Source organism: Macaca nemestrina, chromosome 12, assembly GCF_043159975.1.
Source record: "Macaca nemestrina isolate mMacNem1 chromosome 12, mMacNem.hap1, whole genome shotgun sequence".
In the NCBI taxonomy this organism is placed as follows: Eukaryota; Metazoa; Chordata; class Mammalia; order Primates; family Cercopithecidae; genus Macaca; species Macaca nemestrina.
The window spans coordinates 85,578,564-85,595,021 of NC_092136.1; the positions used below are offsets into that span (position 1 = coordinate 85,578,564).

The 16,458-nt window shown below is 41.1% G+C and overlaps 1 long non-coding RNA gene and 1 pseudogene across 1 annotated transcript in view; one reads left to right on the forward strand and one right to left on the reverse strand.

Moving 5' to 3' along the window:
* Positions 1-666: 666 nt before the first annotated feature.
* The window catches only part of LOC105468861 (uncharacterized), a 58,966-nt gene continuing 43,174 nt past the window's right edge, over positions 667-16,458 (reverse strand). Inside the window, exons 2-3 of the long non-coding RNA XR_011611234.1 lie at positions 8,277-9,692; positions 667-3,382 (exon numbers count right to left, since the gene is read on the reverse strand). This is a non-coding gene — a long non-coding RNA (uncharacterized lncRNA). The remainder of the gene's footprint in view (positions 3,383-8,276; positions 9,693-16,458) is intronic.
* On the forward strand, positions 11,898-13,344 carry LOC105468860 (protein farnesyltransferase/geranylgeranyltransferase type-1 subunit alpha pseudogene; annotated as a pseudogene).

Below are 16,458 nucleotides of genomic sequence, written 5' to 3' on the forward strand. Positions count from 1 at the left end.
CAGAAAGTGGGGAAGCGAGGTACAGAAGAGAAGGAGCCGATAAGGTGTGTGCTATCAGAAACGTTACCACTGAGGGTACCTGCAGCTCAATCCCACCGGGAAATTTGGGAAGACCGTGAGGAATATGCCTCCGAAGTATTTCCACCAAGAGGCAAGGAAGCCGAGGTGTTTCTCTCCAAATCTCCATCTGTCACTATTTGAGGACTGTTTCTCAGATGTTAACTCTGGAATTCCCAGCTTCCCCTCGCACAGGGGCCCAGCGTGCTCTTCAGGCAGTGAGTCATAAGTGTTCTCAGTAAGCAGACTTCAAGCTGCACAGGGGAGGGCTGAGAGGTTATGGGCAGAACACTGACCGCATGTGCTATGCACAGACAGTAAGGAGGGGAGCAAGGGTTTGGTCCCAAGCAGGCTGGCTTAGGTTTTAACAACAGTGTTATACTCTTTCCCAAACGTAGAGTATTATTAATAAACATATTTATACTGATACTTACAGTACTTTCAGAAAACATAGTATTGAGCCTAGAATAGAGGGAGTCTGTTGTCCTCATCAATGATTGACACATAATGGTTACTTAATGAATATTTTTGGATGAATGTTTTAAAAAGTCAAAACATAAATAATTCAGTGTTATTTAACTATAAAGAGCCTTTGGCTGGGAATCAGAAGATTTGGATTGTAGTTTGAGTTCTGCCATCAGTTTGGGGACCTCAGGGAAGCCATCCAGACTAATTGAGCTTCACTTTTCTCATTTTAAAACCTCATTTTATTACCACCCCACTTGCCTACTGTTAGAGTTGATGTGAGGATGAAATGTAATAATGAATGTGAAGGGTTAAAAGTATGGCAAACTAAGGAGTAATCCTGTGTCTCTGCCTTGAGTTTGAATCAGGTAGAAGTTGGCCTTTGGTTTTCCAGGACCCAGGACCAGGTACTGTGAGGCCACCAAGTCCATCAGTCAGGGCTCTTGGTTGTAACAGGTGCTAACTCTGACTATCTTAGTCAAAAAAAGAGTTTATTAGAGAGATAGCAGGAAGATCACAGGATTGACAAGCAGTCTAGAGAATCAAGCTTGGAAAATGGACAGGAACTGAAAGAGAACCACAGGGAAGACCACACCCCAGAAACATCCTGGTTAAAATGCTGCTTCCTCTCTCACTGAGCAGTGGACACCAGTGCTGCCACCAGCACAAATTCTAAACTGTCCCAGTTTCTTGGGTCATTTGCTTCAAACTTAAGTCTCAGGCAATAATATCAGGAGGGCCAAGATTAGGTCATATGCTTGTGCACCAGCTGCCAGGGACCCAGGAGGGTAACTGGCCTTTTTTCCAGCTTCCATCAGGGGAAGACACATTCTACCTCCCAGCATGTCTTATGCAATGGCAGTTTCCCCAGACACAGGAAGAGGGCTCAGACGCGGGGCAGCCAAGAAGAATGTAAGTTCCATCCAAGTCAGAATGTAGGGAAAGTGAGGATACTGGTTGAAAATTGAAAAACCAAGATAAAGAGAAGTCATGATTTATTAAGTAGTAACATTGACTTGAGACTTTATTAACAGGAACTGTTCAAGGTGCTGGGTACAAAGAGGACTAAGACACAGATACTGGCCTCAAGGTGTTCTAGCCAGTTAGGAAATGTATATTAAAATAAAATGTGGTAAGATGTAACAAAATTCAATGGGAGCACAAAATAAAGGATTAATGCTGGGGATTATGTGGGTGGTCAGGAAAGTTTTCACACAGATGGATCTTGAAGGACGGAAAGAGAGAAATGAAAAAGCATCAGAAGCAGAGCCACTTCTGGTATCTGTTACTCTTTCTAACCAGCCGGTATCTGGGTCCGGTATTTCCTGCTCAGTCCTTTTCTACAGCCACCAACCACAACACATATGCTACTACAATTAAAGTCTAAAATTAGTATGATTAAGGTCTAAGCAATGTGAGGGTATTGTTCAAGCCAGGATTTTCTTCCTTGGCTCTCCCCAGACTCTCTAGTGCAGAGGGATATTGGCAAAAATTATTGCTGCTTTTGTTGTTTTTAGTTATTTTAGATGAAAGCATATACTCAGACCTGAGTTTGTTTGTTTGCTTGTTTTTTAGACATAGTGGTCTCACTCTGTCACCCAGGCTGGAGTACAGTGGTGCAATCATAGCTTACTGTAACCTTAAGCTCCTGGGCTCAAGCAATCCTCCCACCTCGGCCTCCAGAGAAGCTAAGACTACAGGCACATGCCACCATGCCCTGCACTTTTTTTATTTTTATTTTTTTGTAGACATAGTCTTGCTCTGCTTCTCAGGCTGGTCTCAAACTCCTAGGCTCAAGCGATCCTCCCGTTTTGACCTCCCAGTGTTGGAATTACAGGCATGAGCCACCATGGCCAGCTAAACCTGAGTTTAAATAATGGCTCAGCCACTGACTGAAATCTCTCTGAGCCTTGATTTCCTCAAAGATAAAATGGGAATAAAAAATACTTGCCTTCCAAGTATTAGAAGGACTTTTGAAGATTAACTGAGATAATGTCTGCAAAGTGCCAATGATCGGCAGTTGGCAGGTGCTGTTATTGCTGTTGGTTTGAAACAGTTCTCTGAAAATCTGGTGATGAAGAGGAGACTTTACTGTTCTTCCCCTTTGACCTCAAGGGTTTCATACAACGAGGGAGATTAAAAGAAAGAAATGTCTTCTAAGAGAGAAAGAACCCGGAGGTTCTGCCAAAAATATGAGACTATCTGGGGGAAGCAGATACGAGCTACTTTCAAAGCCTGACTCGGTGGTGGGACTGAGAGCCTGGCTCCTGAGTCAAGAGAGGCTTTCCAATCCCACAAGAATGACTTCAAAAACAGCCCTCTTGGCACTAGTGATGTTTGCCTCTGCCCATTTCAAGGAGGAAACAATTTACCCAGATGCAGGCCTGCTTAGGCTCCCTTCTCTAGTAAGATCAAGCCAAGAACTCGGAAGGGTGGAGGACAGCACATTCATGAAGCCATTTTCACATACTGTTCCCGCACAGCCTTTGAAAATGTGTGCCTTGTAACAGGTTGAATAACGCTGGTAGAATCGCATTGTGTCCGTTCCGAATAACAAGTATGATATTTGAGAGGAATTAGCTATGGGCTGAAGAAATTTAATAAACAGGGCAGATACAGATGTGAAAATGCTGTGTGGCTTGGAACAGACACCAAATTATGTGGAGTATGAATTTAAATATCTTTTCTGAAATTCCTGGCCTATAATTTAATAGTCTCTTCTGCCTAATAAACAATGGTGTTCTATTCCAACCTTGGACTTCTAGGTAAATTCTGACCATTCATTCATTAAACAGCTATATGTTGAATACTTACTACATGCCAGGCATTGCAATGAGTGTATAGGATCTTGATTCTGATTCTGGAAAAAAGAGAGGAGATGGTTTGTAAACATTCAGGGCTTCTCCCTTCAAATATTATTTGTGGGAAAGCATGAATGTCTCCCCTGTCTGCATATGGAGAAAATAAATTCATGTAGAATGGCGTAGTTCTGGTGTTTACTGGGCTCATCATCCCATCTGGGGGTAGGCCCAGGACTGGGAAGGATAGAGCAGCCAAGAATGTTGCTATGGTAACTTGGCATTAACACACCTTAGCTCCTTTGTGTCACCCCCAAATTACCTTTAAAACAAGTGTACATTTTCAGAATTTGGAAAGCTTTTCTTAATTTTCACATGGCCAGTTATAAAGGCATTTTTTGAAGCACTCAGGCAAAGTATGGTCATTTCTTTTTGAAGCTGAGGCTATGTTGATGCTATTTTCTAGGCCAGAAGTGTAATCAGGATCTAGACTATCTTATTCTTTCATAGGAGGTTTCACTTTCAAATCCCTTTCACATATATTATTGTACTTTTATTGCCACCTTGTTTTAACCTCCCGCTTAAGCAATCCTGAAGGGCAAGAAAATGAACCCACTAAACATTTATGCCTCAAAATAACTATGTGAGGTAGGAACTAATACCCCTACTTTATAAATGAAAGAACTAAGGCTCAAACAAGGTCACATACTTAGAAAATAACAGGAGGAGGAGGAATGGAACCAGGCCTATAGATTGCAGATCTGGTCTCTTTCTGTTATACCTTCACTGACTCCCAGTATCTTCCAGCCTTTGTTACTTTATAAAAATATAGATGCTTACAAGGCAGGGACTAGTTTGTGCTTTTCTTCTCTTTCTTTCTTTCTTTTCTTTTTTTTTTTTTTTTTTGAGACGGAGTCTCTCTCTTGTTGCTCACACTGGAGTGAGTGCAATGGCACGATCTCGGCTCACTGTAATCTCTGCCTCCTGGGTTCAAGCAATACTCCTGCCTCAGCCTCCCAAGTAGCTGGGATTACAGGCATGCACCACCACACCTGGCTAAATTTTTTTGTATTTTTATTAGAGATGGGGTTTCTCCATGTTGGTCAGGCTGGTCTCTAACTCCTGACCTCAGGTGATCCACCCGCCTTGACCTCCCAAAGTGCTGGGATTACAGGCGTGAGCCACCGTGCCCAAGTGTGTTTTTCTTTCTTTCTTTTTTTTTTTTTAAAAAAGGCTTGGCTGGGCACGGTGGCTCACACCTGTAATCCCAACACTTTGGGAGACCAAGGCGGGTGGATCACAAGGTCAGGAGATTGCGACCATCCTGGCTAACACAATGAAACTCCATCGCTACTAAAAATACAAAAAATTAGCCGGGCGTGGTGGCAGGCGCCTGTAGTCCCAGCTACTTAGGAGGCTGAGGCAGGAGAATGGTGTGAACCCAGGAGGCAGAGCTTGCAGTGAGCCTAGATGGTGCCACCGCACTCCAGCCCAGGCGACAGAGCGAGACTCCATCTCAAAAAAAAGAAAAAAAAATGCTTTATTGAAGTTTTTGTATGTATATAATATATTTCTTCATAAAGTTTACCCACTGTAAACATACTATTTAATGATTTTAAAAAAAATTTGTAATAGCTTTATTGGGATATAATTCACATACCATACAATCCACCCACTTAAAGTGTACATCCAGTGGTTTTGGGTATATTCACAGAGTTGTATAACCATGACCACAATCAATTTGAGGACATTTTTAGCATCTCAAAAAGAAACCCTGTACCTTTTACTATCACATCTGAATCCTCCCATCCTCCCCACCCTTCCCAAGCCTAAGCAACCCCTAGTCTACTTTCTATCTCTATATATTTGCCTATTCTGGACATTTCATAGAAATGGTTTCATATAACATGCGGTCTTTTGTGACTGCCTTCTTTCACTTATCATAATGTTTTCAAGATTCATCCATGCTGAAGCATGTACCTACTTTATCCTTTTTATGGCCAAATAATACTCCATTGTGTGAGTATAGCACCTTTTCTTTATCATTGTATCGGCCAATGGACATCTGAGTTGTTTCTACCTTTTGACTATTATGAGTAGTGCTGTTATGAATATTTGTGTACAAGTTTTTATGTGGACATATGTTTTCATTTCTCTTGGGTATATACTTAGGAGTGACATTGTGAAATGATAACTCTATGTTTAACTTTTTGAGGAACTTCCAGATTGTGTTTTCCAAAGTGGCTGTACCATTTTATATTCCCACCAACAATATATTGAGGGTTCCCACTTTTCTATGCCCTCACTGACACTTACTGTGGTTTGCTTTTTTCACTTAACATTATTTCATAGATATATTTCTATGTTCACATGGTTATCAGTTTCAGTGGTTACACAGCATTCCAAATCAGTCGGACATTATTTAAAAATTACTTTAAAGCTGAGGACTTGGATTGTTTTCATTTTGGGCCATTATAAATAGTGGGACTAGAATCTTCACTGCTTACTACATTTTTCCTTTAGCTTATGTCTTTGAGGTATGTTCCAACGTGGAACAGAGGACACATACAGCTCATGTACTGCTTCCCTGGTTACCCTGCAGAAAAATTGACTGTACCTAAAATGCTATCAGCAAAGTTTGGCTTGCCTTCTTCTCCACAGCCTCTGCCAACATAAGGCTTTGTTGCTTCATTCGTATATATTAATGATATAGTTACTGTATTAGTCTGTTCTCACACTGCTAATAAAGACATACTTGAAGCTGGATAATTTATAAAGAAAAGAGGTTTAATTGACTCACAGTTCCACATGGCTGGGGAGGCCTCACAATCAGGGCAGAATGCAAAGGAGAAGCAAAGTCATGTCTTACATGGTGGCAGGCAAGAGAGCTTGTGCAGGGAACTCCCTTTTATAAAACCATTAGATCTTATGAGATTTATTCACTCCCATGAGAACAGTATGGGGGAAACCGTCCCATGATTCAATTATCTCCATCTGGCCTAGCCCTTGACACATGGGGATTATTACAATTCAAGGTGAGATTTGGGTGGGGACAGAGCCAAACCATATCAGGTACAGGTACATGATAGAACCTTACTTTTTATTTTTATTTTTATTTTGAGACAGAACTCTGTCACCCAGGCTGAAGTGCAGTGGCACAATCTTGGCTCACTGCAACCTCTTCCTCCCGAGTTCAAGTGATTATCCTGCCTCAGCCTCCCCAGTAGCTGGGAATTACAGGTGTGCACAACCACATCCAGCTAATTTTTGTATTTTTTAGTAGAAATGAGGTTTCAGCATGTTGGCCAGGTTGGTCGCAAACTCCTGGCCTCAGGTGATCTGCCTGCCGCGGCCTCCCAAAGTGCTGGGATTACAGGCATGAGCCACCACACCTGGCCTGAATCTTAACAATCTTAGGCTGTTCAATTTGCATTTCTTTCATTGTTGATGAACTCATGATATTTTAACAGCCATCAGCTGTTACTCTAAACCATCCATCCAAAAAAGCCAAGCAGTGCGGGAGAATCTAGGGCCATAGCAAAGGGCAGAAGATGGGTCTTAAAGAAATTCCCTGGGTTTGGGTAGGGCGTAGTGACTCACGCCTGTAGTCCCAATACTTTGGGAAGCCAAGGAAGGCAGATCACCCGAGGTCAGGAGTTCGAGACCAGCCCAACATGATGAAACCTCATCTCTACTAAAAATACAAAAATTATCCTGGGCGTGGTGGCAGTCACCTATAATCCCAGCTACTCAGGAGGCTAAGGCACAAGAATCGCTTGAACCCAGGAGGCGAACGCTGCAGTGAGCTAAGATCGCGCCACTGCACTCCAGCCTGGGTGACAGAGTGAGACTCCATCTTAAAAAAAAAAAAGGCCGGGCGCGGTGGCTCAAGCCTGTAATCCCAGCACTTTGGGAGGCCGAGACGGGCGGATCACGAGGTCAGGAGATCGAGACCATCCTGGCTGACACAGTGAAACCCCGTCTCTACTAAAAAAAAATACAAAAAAACTAGCCGGGCGAGGTGGCGGGCGCCTGTAGTCCCAGCTACTCGGGAGGCTGAGGCAGGAGAATGGCGTGAACCCGGGAGGCGGAGCTTGCAGTGAGCCAAGATCACGCCACTGCACTCCAGCCTGGGCGGCAGAGCGAGACTCTGTCTCAAAAAAAAAAAAAAAAAAAAAAAAAAAAAGAAAAAAGAAAAAGAAAAAGAAAAGAAAAGAAAAAAAAATCCCCGGGTCTGGGAGCAGGCTCAGGAGGTATGTTTGATAGGGTGACTGCAGCCTCAGCTGTAGATGAAGAGGACACTGGTAATGATGCTGGACTGATTTAGACGTCATATCTTTTTCCACATTCTCCTTTCATTTGGCGCTTCTCCTGGTTCTGCTTCTCCCTCCCTGGCCATTCCTTCTAAGCCTCCTTTCAGAGTTTCTTTTCTTCTACCTGATTCTTATACATTGGTATTAAAAAATATAGGATTTCATTCTTGGATCCTTCTTTTTTAACTTAATACTCTGGGCAATCTCACTCACCCCCATGGCGGTAATGACAATTTAAATGCTGAAAATTCACAAAAATGTATTGCCAGCCTAGACTACTCTCTTGAATTCCAGAAGCACATATCTAATTTCCAACTGTATATCTCCATTTGAATGTCCTCTAGGCACCTCAAGTCCAGTATCTCCCTCTCCGATCACTCCTTTTTTTCCCCATATGCACTACCTTTATGATTGTAGCAACAGCAACACAGTCGCTGAAGCCAGAAATGCAGAACTCACTCCAAACTCTTTCTTCTGCACCTACATATTCCTAAATGTGCACCTTCTTCTCCCTAAACCTATTACACAAATTTGATTAATGTTTCAACTATATCTCCCAATAACTCTAGCATTGTTACATGGTTCTATTGGTTGCAACTTGTCGTTTCAGAAGGGAATGGAAAAAGATTTATTGAATGTATACCTGTGTGGAATGAAAGGAGAAACTGAGAAATCATTGCGGAGAGGCAGGCTTCAGAGTGGCTCTGGGGACCTCAGCAGCAAGCAGGTTGTTCTGGGCCTTCTCTGGAAAGTCTGCTATGAATATGACTTGGTTCCAACAATGCTCAGCCTCTGCATCTCTTGGATCAAAATTCCAAATTTCTGGGGAAATCTGGGCACCAGCAAAGATTAAGAAGGTTAGGAAGGTTGAGTCATGTGATGAGGACACAGCTCTGGAGGATGACTTCTACATATTAGAGGCAAATATCAAAGAAAAAAGAGACGGCATGAGATGGACAGTCTTTCCAGAAATTGTCTATGACATTGCCACAGTTTCTGAACTGGTCTTCTTGCCTCTAGTCTTACATTTCACCATCCACATTGTGCCAGAATGATCCTCCAAAATACAAGTCTGAGAGAAAAAAAAGAAACTATAGGCATGAAATCCTTCTTCAACTCTTACTAAGTCTGGAACTTTGAGCAATAGCAACTACCATCCGAGTTCTTCTGATCTGCCAGCACTGTGTCAGTACTTTACATATGTTATTTCTACTGCTCATGACCACTCTGCAAGGCAGATATTGTAATTACTGTGCAAAAGAAGAAAGTGAGGTTTGGAAGGAATTAGGAAGCTTGTCCTAGGGGCCCTGACTGGCAAGTAGCAGAATTTACCTGACTAAAGGCATTTATTACTGGATTATACTCCCTCTCTGAGATTTTCAGTGTCTTGGTTTATAAAGTGAGTATAATTTTTTGGTTTTCAGGATTAATGTTAGAATTAGGCAATACTGGCTACATAATTTGTGAGGCCCAGTGCAAAATGAAAATGCAGAATAGCCCCTTGTAAAGTAATTATTAAAAATTTCAAGAGAGCAACAGCAGGGCATTAAACTAAGTGTGGGGCTCTGTTTTTGCGAGGCACCAAACACCCAAACCATATCAGGATGTGAAACCATCTTCGGGGAACCATTATTCAGCCCACACAATAACAACATTCTTATTCTTATTCTTTTGTTTTCCTTTTTTCATGCTTCAGTGGTTTCAGAATAAAGTTCAAACTCTTTTTCAGGACATGGCTAGCCCATTGTGATCTGACCTATGCCCATCATTCTAATTTCAATTCTTTCTACCCCCCAACATGCCTTGAAAACTCCAGTAACATTGAACAACTTGTGATTTTTCCACTGCAATCTGCTGTCACTTGCTGACCAGCCTCTTTCATACTGTTATTTCTGCACAGAATATTCTCCCCCATTTCCCCTTTTCACCATCCTTCTTCTCTTTCATTTCTGTCTGATTTTGTTGTTGTTGTTTTTAATACTTAGCCCAGGTTTTCTCCTTGGAAAAACTTCTCTCCACCACTTACAATTTTGGAAAAGTTGCTTCTCTATTTTCACATCTAAAGAATGAGAATCACAGAATAACACCTGCATTATTATGAGGCTCAAATGACATATTCCACATAAAGCACTTGGCAGACTGCCTGCCAGGTGGTGAGTGCCCACAAAAAAATTATCTATAATTACCATAAATATTACTTGACCTTCCCCTATGGTGATATAAGAGCTTTCCCCTCTGTCCTCTACTAGCAGCAACTGCATAGAAGGTGGCAGGCTTTCCGGTAATTTACTGCTCATGTGTAAGTCTGTTCTGCTGTAATGACCATTCTTTGAGATCAAGAGCTCAATTGTTCATTTCCATATCTTTAGTGCCTAGCACAGGGTTTGGACATATGGCAAGTTAATATTTATTGAAGCAAAATAGGGAAAGAATTCTTAGGAGGACACATGCTAATTCTGTTCTCAGAATATTTTTTTAAAACATTCATTCCATTCTTATGTTCCTGCAGTACAAGTCTAAAAATATTTCATTTGTCTACCTTCTATTTAAATAAAAGTGCAGCATTAACAAAACTTACCCTGTTGTGCCAAATTTCCTTTTGTCTTCCTTTGCTCTAGTCACTTCCTCTTTTTTTCTTTCTACTTCCTCCTGGTAAGGGTCATTTCTTTCTGTGTCATAATCTCACCTTTTTTTTTTTTTTTTAAATAATGTCAGTGTTCTTCCCAAAATATGCATTCCCAGAAAGCTGCGTAGTCATTACCCGTAACAAGGAAAACCCCACCCTTCCTTTCCTCGCCGTGCTGCAGCCCTTGAAGTCTCCAGGGTATCTGTAACCTTAGCAAGGAGTCAGTATGAGCTCCCTCTCCTGGCAGGTTATAGTCATGCTAAAGCTAGACACAGGGCTAGAGTATCCCAGTCACACATCCATAAATGATTATAAAGCATGAGATAACCCAAGCCTGCCTGTTCCGTGAGCTCGGATTTAAGGAAGGTGTGGGGCTATCTAATTTGTTTATAAAATCATTCGCTTGACAGGCATCACAGAGATCTGAATCCCGTCATACCACTTGGAGGAAAGAAGCTGCACCATTTGTGAAAAGAATAAGAACTTGGATTTGTGCTGTGTTCTACCACTTATCTAGCTGGCTGCTCTTTTGGCAAATTACTAATATCTGTATGCCTCTGGATCTTCAACTTTAGGGTAACTTTAGACCTATTTCACCTACCTTATAGGGTAGATGTACATTTTAAAAACAATATAAAAACAGTGCTACTTATTGGGTAATAGCTATGCTTCAGGCACTGATAGGTGCCTTATCCCTGTTTTGTATATGAGAAAACCACAGGTCAAGGAGTTGTCACATAGGAACTCTGTTAACACATGGAGAGCCAGGATTCACACCCAGGTCTTTCTGACTCAAAAGCCTTTCTTGATGTTGTTTTCCCTTTAATTACACCAGGCTGATGTTGCTGAATTATGCATCTGAAAACATTTCGGGGGGGGAAGTAAAATTCTATACTACAAAGTTTAATTTTTATTTTATAGATGACGAAATTGAGGCCCAGAGAAGTGCAGTAACTTTCCCTAGGAGTCGATGGCAAATACAACTCAATAGTTGATTAAGGACTCAATAATATTTACCCAATAGGGCTAGCAGGTGTGCAGGCTACTTGGGTGTTAAAGTGTAGCTGCACCCAGGTGAAAGGGAAATCCAACAAAGGTTTTAGGTACTTCGGACTTTTTTTTCACATGCTTTCCACTTTATGGTTGCACTGGACAGCTTAGGTGACACAATCTCAATGACACTGTCCAGGTCACAAGGGTTTCCTGAGTCCTTGTTGTGAAACACAGGAGGCCCTCTGCGTGACTTGGTCCCAGCATCAATTTCCAGCTTCATCTCTCCCTAGGTCTCCCGGGTCATCATCTAGCTCCAAACCTCCTCCTTAGTCATGATGAACTGCTTGCATCTCCTGGAATGTACCACATGGATTTGTGCCTCAGAACCTCCATTCCTTTACCTAGAATACATTTCACTCACTGAGCATCTACTCATTTTCCAAGACTCTGTTTAAACGTCACTTTTTGGATACAGTCTTATTTGATCTCCTACCACCCCTCCCCACTTGAGATAGAATTAACCATTCTCTCCTTTCGGCCTCTAATATCTCCTCTACATATTTTGCATTGGGACATATAATGTTTTTATTATATATTGGTGCAAACTGGTTTGTTTGCACTTCTGTTTGTTAACACTGTCAGAATAAGAACTATCTTCAGATGGTGGCCACTGAGGGGGTTGGGAGGCTGCGCAAGGTGGCGAGCCTGGGCAGCTGGAGCAGACCCCGCCCTAGCAGCATCCACCCTGCCCCAGCAGCAGCACGAGGAAGAGATGGCAGCTGAGGCTGGGGAAGCCGTGGCTTCCCCCATGGACGACGGGTTTCTGAGCCTAGACTCGCCCTCCTACCTCCTGTGCAGGGACAGAGTAGAATGGGCTGATATAGATCCAGTGCTGCAGAATGATGGCCCCAATCCCGTGGTCCAGATCATTTATAGTGACAAATTTAGAGATGTTTATGATTACTTCCGAGCTGTCCTGCAGCATGATGAAAGAAGCAAACGAACTTTTAAGCTAACCTGGGATGCTACTGAGTTAAATGCAGCCAATTATACAGTGTGGCATTTCCGGAGAGTCCTCTTAAAGTCACTTCAGAAGGATCAACATGAGGAAATGAACTACATCACTGCAATAATTGAGGGGCAGCCCCAAAACTATCAAGCTGGGCATCATAGGCGAGTATTAGTGGAATGGCTAAGAGATCCATCTCAGGAGCCTGAATTTTTGCTAATATTCTTAATCAGGATGCAAAGAATTATCATGCCTGGCGGCATCGACAATGGGTTATTCAGGAATTTAAACTTTGGGATAATGAGCTGCAGTATGTGGACCAACTTCTCAAAGAGGATGTGAGAAATAGCTCTGTCTGGAACCAAAGATACTTCGTTATTTCTAACACTACTGGCTACAATGATCATGCTGTATTGGAGAGAGAAGTCCAATACACTCTGGAAATGATTCAACTAGTGCCACATAATGAAAGTGCATGGAACTATTTGAAAGGGATTTTACAGGATCATGGTCTTTCCAAATATCCTAATCTGTTAAATCAATTACTTGATTTACAACCAAGTCATAGTTCCCCCTACCTAATTGCCTTTCTTGTGGATATCTATGAAGACATGCTAGAAAACCAGTGTGACAATAAGGAAGACATTCTTAATAAAGCATTAGGGTTATGTGAAATCCTAGCTAAAGAAAAGGACATGATAAGAAAGGCATATTGGAGATATATTGGAAGATCCTTTCAAAGCAAACACAGCACAGAAAATGACTCACCAACAAATGTACAGCAATAACACCACCCAGAAGAACTTGATGGAATGCTTTTATTTTTTATTAAGGGACTCTGCAGGAGTTTAAAATGAGAAGGATCTTTCCCTTTGCCTGTGGTGTAAAAGTGCATCACACAGGCATTGCTTTTTAATAAGAACTGATGCTCCTTGGGTGCTGCTGCTACTCAGACTAGCTCTAAGTAATGTGATTATTCTAAAGCAAAGTCCCTGGATGGGAAGAGGAAGAAAAAGTCCCATAAAGGAACTTTTGTAGTCTTATCAACATGTAATCTATTCCCTTAGCATCAACTCCTCCCTCAGTGGTACACACGTCAAGATTTGTAGCGGTAATAACTGTGGGTCACTTGTATGTAATGGATATGAGGTAGCCGAAGTTTGGTTCAGTAAGCAGGGAATACAGTGGTTCCATCAGAGTTGGTCTGCACAGTCACATTATCTTGCTATCACTGTAACCGACTAATGCCAAAAGAATGATTTTGTAATAAAGTTATAGCTGTATCTAAAAGCAAAAAAACAAGCAAAAAGAATAAGGACAATCTTGTTTGTCATTGCATCTTTAGTCTTCAGTATTCTGAGTACTTGGGGGCAGAACATCACGACCGGCTAACCCAACAACTACACCCAACATATCTTTTGCCTACTTCCTTACTATAAAAGCCAGAAAAAATGAATCACTTTTCCCAACCTCACTTGCGACCATTAGATGCTACACACAAAAAAAGCTCTGCCCAATAACATATGAGCAAAGATCTTAGGGAGAAGCAGACTGCTTCTAGGAGCACTTTTGCAATTCTGATAAAAGGGCCAGAGTGACTGATACAAACTGTCTCCCTTTCCTTTGTCTTGAATACAAACATAATGCTCGAGTTGGAGTGGTGCCATCTTGCAACCATAAGGAAAAGCCTAAAAGGCCGCTGAGCCACCGAACGAATGCAGCTGCTGCATTTCTGTTACATGAGAAAATTGTACCCTCGCTGATTCAATCTGCTGTGGTTGGGTCATCTGTTACTTGCACCTGAGAACATTCCTAAGTAACCTATAAATTAATAATTTTTGCCACTTAAAAACAGGTAATTTTTTTATTTCAAAGGTTTTCAAATGTCTACTACCAGAAACTTCTCCTCAAGAGGAATTTTAAACTAAGCCCAATAAATAATGTTGATCAAAGGAGAGGTGTTCTCGTTGAAGAGGACAGGAGATTGCTGTGTGGACTACCAGCCCTTTTCTTACCCCCTTCTTTTCCCCGGTAGCTCCTGAGGCACCTATTTAAAACTCTTATGGCTTCTCTGAATACTGAACCGCTCTCTAACACTAGATGGGAGTGTAAATTTGAACAGTCTCTTTTGTGCACAGTTTGGCAGTTTGAGAACAATTCCTATCATGTTGTTAAATTATGTAATCTTTGACTCAGCAATTCCATTTCTAAGACTCTGTTCACAGAAATACTGGCATTGTTGTACAGAGATGTGTGTGTGTATATATATCGAAGGTGGTTCATTATAGAATTGCCTAAAGGTTAAAAAAAAAGAAAAATTTAAAAAACAATGTAAATGTCCAATAAGGAACTGATTAGTTACTTTATAACACATTCCTCCTCTGGCATATTCTGCACCCATTACTGATATTGAAAGGTCTCCAGGATATATTAAAGTAATATACCTTTAACATGTATTTAAAAAGTAACTCATAAAATACTATTAAAATAAAAATCATATGAGTAAATAAAATATACATTTCTATGCATTTGTAGGTATGTAAATGCATAGAAACATGTCTTGAATGAAAACAATGTTAATAGTGATTACTTTTGGGTAGTGAGATTGAGAGAGAGAGAACTTCAACTTTTTACTTTGTAAACCAGTATATTGTTTGAAAAATTGGCATGTATTTATTTTTCTTAGGTGAAAAATAGAGAGTAGTACCTTTCCAAAGGAGATAAACTGATGATAAATAAGCACCTAAAAAGATACTCAACATTATATGTCATCTGGGTATTGCAAATTTAAAAAACAGTGAGCTACTACCACTAATTAGAATGGCAAAAATCCAAGACACTGACAGTACCAAATGCTGGTGAGGATATGGAGAAACAAGAAAGCTCATTCATTGCTGGTAGAAATGCAGAACAGCAAAGCCATCTTGAAAGATAGCTTGGCAGTTCCTCATAAAACCAAACATCTTTTTATATGATCCAGCAATTATGCTTCATGGTATTTAATCAGATAAGTTGAAAACTCATGTCTATATAAAAACCCACACACAAATGTTTATAGCAGCTTTATTCATAATTGACAAAACTTGGAAGTAACCAAGGTGTTCTTCAGTAGGTGAACCAGTAAATAAACCATGGTACATTCAGAGGTCGGAAAGTTTTTTAGCACTAAAAAGAAATGAGCTATCAAGCATGCAAAGAGTGGCATTCTCTCTATTCTCCGTGAAAAGACATAAAGGAAACTTAAATCCATATAATTATACTAAGTGAAAGAAGACAACTTGAAATGGCTCCATACTTTATGATTCCAGCTATATGACATTCTGGAAAAGACAAAACTACAGAGACAGTAAAAAAGATCACTGGTTGTCAGGGGTTCGCAGGAATGGAGGGATGAATAGGCAGAACATAGAGAATCTTTAGAGCAGTGAAACTACTTTGTATGATACGGTGGTGGATACTTGTCATTATACATTTGTCATAACCCAACCATGTACGTATAGCACCAAGAGTGAAGCCTAATGTAAACTATGGACTTCAGGTGGTAACAATGTGTCAACGTAGGTTCATTCATTGTAATAAATGTGCCACTCTAGGGCAGAATGTTGATTTTGGGCTCAAGCAATTCTTCTGCCTCAGCCTCCCAAATATCTGGGATTACAGGCGCATGCCACCACTCCCAGCTAGCTTTTTATTTTTGTTTTATTTTTTTGTGGAGACAGCTCTTGCTATGTTGCCCAGGCTGATCTCAAACTCCTGGCCTCAAGTGATACCCCTGCCTCAGCCTCCCAAAGCACTGGGATTACAGATGTGAGCCACCATGCCTGGCCTAGCCCAACATGTTTATTCAACAGGATGGACTAGGTCCTGTGAGGGTACAGTGAAAATGTAGACATAGTTCTTGTTCTCTAGGTGCTTGAATATAATACAGTGAAGTTTTAAAACTATACCATACTATAAAGCATATTTTTTAAAACGTGCTGTAAGAAAAACACAAGTAACCGATTATGAGAGTCTAGAGAAAGGAATGAGTTCCTCTCTTCTGATTACGGAGAATATGAGAATACTTCACTATGGCAGAAGCATATGAGTTGGATCTCAAAATATAAATACATTCTTGTCAGTCAGATAGAGTGGGAAGGGAACAGGAAGAGCACTCTAGGCAGAGGGAACAGCACAAGGAGGCCTGAAAATATGTAT